This window comes from Canis lupus, chromosome 1 (genome assembly GCF_011100685.1).
Source record: "Canis lupus familiaris isolate Mischka breed German Shepherd chromosome 1, alternate assembly UU_Cfam_GSD_1.0, whole genome shotgun sequence".
Lineage (NCBI taxonomy): Eukaryota > Metazoa > Chordata > Mammalia > Carnivora > Canidae > Canis > Canis lupus.
Window position 1 is genome coordinate 85,239,653 of NC_049222.1, and position 4,729 is coordinate 85,244,381.

The following is a 4,729-nucleotide window of genomic DNA, read 5'->3' on the forward strand; positions in this document are numbered from 1 at the left end:
CCAGCAGTTTGAACTGAAGTGAAGCAAACTATCAAGATGAAAGAAAGAAAGAAAGAAAGAAAGAAAGAAAGAAAGAAAGAAAGAAAGAAAGAAAGAAAGAAAAACTTTAAAAGCAATTTTACTTCAAGTTTTTAGTTTTAAGACTTATCACAGACTAATTTAAATGAACAGATTTCTAGATCATTCACTATCAATCGATTAATTTTTGACTAGAAAGTTTCCTGGCTTTCATCCTATTTCAAATAATGTAAAGGCTCCATTATGAGAAGATATAAGTGGCTAACTTAATTTCCAAAAACATTATTACATTTATTTTATTCAATATAGTTGGACTTATTTTTAATGAGCTTTAAAAAAAAAAAAAACATTTCTAGCTCACTGATTCTACATGCAGTGTATTTTTTTATTAAATAACCTAATTATGATGTGGCTTCATTAACTTGATTTTTAGTTCATTATCATATCAAAAATAGGAATTCTCTAAATACTGATCTATTATCTTTCTACTTGACCCAAAATAGGTAAAAACAAAATAATACAAAACAGAAAAAAACCTTAATTCCCACTGCTATAATGAGGAGTATATTTAATCACATGATTTTTTCTTCCTTGTAAGTGGAATGACATACATTGTTTTAGGAAAGACACCTATTTTTCATTCCTCCCTTTCTTTTTTCTGATTGCAACAACCCCTCTCCCTTAGATAACTCAATATTAAAAACTCAGTGTGTATTCGTACATATTTTCCTCCACATTTTAATAATCTTTTATAGACTACATACAAATATGTAGATAAGTATTAATATATGTATTCATACACACATATGAGAGTTGGGTTTTTGTTCCTGTTATTATTTTTGTTTTTCATTACCTTGAACAACTCTATAAAAGTTATCTTTATATATAAGCTCTTATAAATTGGTACCTTTGGCTCTACAGAATAGCTTTCTAGGAAAGTAATAGATTGTGGAGGCTGAGAAAAATTAAGGCCATTCCACCTCAAGTTTAGCATTAGCACAAGTACAGCCATCTTAGGCCCCTGTGAATAAGAGCTGAACTTTACAGGAAAAACTGCAGAATGTCCTCGGCAGGGAATCCCATATCAGAAAGACAGCAGAGCTCAGAATTGCCCTCGGCAGAGAATCCCATATCAGAATAAGAACAGAGCCCAAGCCAGTGGCAGAAAGTCCCATATTAGAATGAGAACAGAGCTCAATGCCCTGAAAGCCCCATATCAGAACGTAAACAGAACTTGAGAAATTCCTCCACCCCTTCTGAAAATCCCCTAGACCAGCCTATAAAAAACCCAGGTGTAACCCACTTCGGGGTCCAAGTCCCTGCTCTGCTGTATGGAGTATACTTGGACTCAAGCTCGAGCTTGCTAATAAACCCTCATGCGCTTGTATCGGTGTTGGCTCCTTGGTGGTTTCTCGGATTCGCAATCTTGGGCACAACATTTGGGGGCTCGTCCAGGATCCGAGACCTCTAGGACCCTATCCGGAGGGTTTCATGCATGGTGAGTGCACTCAACTTTTTCCACCTTTTGTGCGCATATTCTCTGAGAGCTCTAAACTGTACTTTTACCTGTAGGAATTCCAATCTGTATTGGGTTGACATTGGCTTAGGCGGATGCACTGGCGGGCCGTCGACCGGGAGTCTTTAGGAGAAGTCCCTTGCCCCCGCCTGGAGAACAAGGTCCTCATCTGTAAGGAGGACGGAGGTCCTCATCTGTAAGGAGGACAGGGTCCTCATCTGTAAGGGGGACGGGTGTCCTCATGTAAGGGGGATGGAGGTCCTCATCTATAAGGAGGACAGGGTCCTCATCTGTAAGGGGGACCAGCTGCCAGCCCTTCGGGTTACTTTCTGTTTTGTCTATGCGGCTGCACGGGAACGTTTGTCTGTGTTACTATGTCCTTGTTAACTGTGCATTTGTCTGTATTACTGTATCTTTGTTAACTGTCATAACTGTTTACATAAGGAGAGGGAAATTTCAAACTTACTGCATGTCAAAATGGCCAACCTTTGGCGTGGGATGGCCCCAAGAAGGAACTCTCCACTTACCTATTATCTTACAGGTTAAGGCCACGATCTTCAGGGACAAACCGAACGGCCACCCTGACCAGGTGCCCTACATCCTGGTCTGGCAGGACATAATCAAGAATTCTCCTCCTTGGCTAAAACCATTTTTACCCCCCAAAGCTGAACTTGGCTGAAGGTAAGGAGAGACTCCAGGTCCACCTCCAGACTCTAATGGCAGGTCTCCAGGCTGCCAGCGCAAGCCTACCAATCTGGACGAGGTATGGTTATGTAAGACAGGGTAAGGATGAGAGTCCAGCAGCCTTCTTAGAGAGAATACTAGGAGAGAAGAGCTTGCAGGACTTATAGTAGCAGAAAGAGTCTATAATAATAAAGTCCAGAAGAGCAACAAACCAAACTAAGTGACTGGAAGACCCAAAACCTGGCCAAGATCCTGCTGGCCACAACCATGGATGACCCACAGGAAAGACGGAGGCACCTCAAGAAGCTGGCTTCAGGGACAGGTAAAGAGGATGGCCCTGGTCCCCGTCGGGAGCGCCCTAAGCTGAACAAAAACCAATGTGCTTATTGCAAAGAAGAGTGCCACTGGGTGAAAGACTATCTTAACAAAAGACCTAAGGCCCCTGCCAAGATCTTGGAGATGGAGGACCTGGAGGACTAGGGGAGTCGGGGTTCGGCACCCCTCCCTGAGCCCAGGGTAACTCTCAGAGTGGAGGGGCAACCTGTTGAATTCCTAGTGGACACTGGGACACAACATTTTATTACAACCCCAAGGGAAATTGGCAAAAAAGACATCATGGGTGCAAGGGGCCACGGCCACCAAATAGTACTCCTGGACTACCTGAAGAACTGTGGATCTCGGCATGGGCTGGGTATCCCATTCCTTCATGGTCATCCCTGAGTGTCCCTACCCGTTGTTAGGTCGGGACTTGCTCACCAAGATGGGGGCACAAATTCACTTCCACCCCAAAAGGGCAAAAATCCTAAACAAGGAGGGACACCCTATTCAGGTGCTTGTCCTGAGTTTAGAAAACGATTATCATCTCCATCAAACGCCCTCAACCCCAATGACTGACATTGACCATTGGCTGCGGGAATTTCCCCAAGTGTGGGCAAAAACTGGGGGAATTGGGCAGGCCTGGCACCGACCAGCCATATACATAGAACTAAAGCCGGGGGCAGACCCTGTCAGGGTCCACCAATACCCCATGCCTCTCATAGCACATACAGGAATCACACCCCACGTACAGCAACTACTGGACTCGGGCATATTGAGGCCTTGCCAATCGTCATGGAACACAACTTGCTGCCGGTTCGGAAACCGCACTCTAACGATTACAGGCCAATCCAGGACTTAAGGGAAGTCAACCGGCGAGTAGAGGATATGCACCCTATGGTCCCAAACCCATACACACTCCTCTATTTAAAAGATGCCTTTTTCAGCCTGCCTTTAGCATGCAAGAGCCAAGACCTCTTCACCTTTGAATGGACGGACCCTGAGAGAGGCATTAATGGCCAGCTCACCTGAACTCGACTACCACAAGGATTCAAAAATTCACCAACCATCTTTGATGAGGCCTTACACGAAGACTTGGGTGAGTTCCATTCCGAGCACGCTCATTTGATATCCTGTTGTTGGTGGAGGGCCTGGACACATGCCTGTGAAGCACCAGGGACTTGCTCCAAACCATAGCAGCTCTAGGATACCGGGCCTCAGCTAAAAGAGCCCAGATCTGGAGAGCAGAGGTGAGCTACCTTGGGTACAAATTAAAGGATGGACAAAGATGGTTGATGGATGCATGGAAGGAAACCGTCTTAAGGATCCCACAGTCGCAAACTGTCCTCCAGGATGGACAGAGGCATTTCCCACCAAACATGAAACAGCACAGACCGTGACCAAGAAACTGCTGGAAGACATCTTACCGAGGTATGGTTTTCCTGTTAAGACTGGATCACACAATGGCCCAGGATTCGTCTCTAAGGTAACACAGGGAGTGGCACTAGTACTTGGGACAGATTGGAAATTACCTTGTGCATATAGGCCCCAAAGCTCAGGACAGGTAGAGGGGATGAACAGAACATTAAAGGAGACCTTAACTAAATTAGCCCTGGAGACTGGCGGGGACTGGGTGACTCTCCTCCCCTTCACCCTTTATAGGGTGAGGAACTTCCCATATAAGATGGGACCGACTCCCTACGAGATCATGGTTGGTATTCCTCCACCTATTATCCCCAATTTAAAACCTGAGGTGCTTGCTGAGTTTAAGGATTACCAACTCCTTTTCTCCCTTCAAATGTTAAAACAAACCCATGAGCAGGTGTGGCCTAAGCTGAGGACCCTCTACGAGACTGGGCCACCCCCGGGCCCCCATTGATACTGGCCAGGTGACTGGGTGTACGTGCAGAGATACCAACACCAGACACTTCAATCTCACTGGAAGGGACCCTACATCGTGATCCTGACCACTCCCACCACTCTCAAGGTCGACAGGATTACTCCCTGGGTCCACTACACCCACACCCAGCCAGCGGACCCACACGCTATTCTCAAGGACTTTGTTAAGACTGTGCTGTTCTCACTTACCCCACTAATGTTGCTTATGCTCTGTCCTCTTTGTGCCAGAACCAATCCCCATTAGCCATTTAAAAATGTGCACCCCAAAAAAATAAATAAATAAAAAAATGTGCATCC

General features: G+C 45.2%; 1 pseudogene; it reads left to right on the top strand.

Moving 5' to 3' along the window:
• The first annotated feature begins 1,629 nt into the window (after positions 1 to 1,629).
• On the top strand, positions 1,630 to 3,730 carry LOC119871015 (annotated as a pseudogene).
• The last annotated feature ends 999 nt before the right edge of the window (positions 3,731 to 4,729 follow it).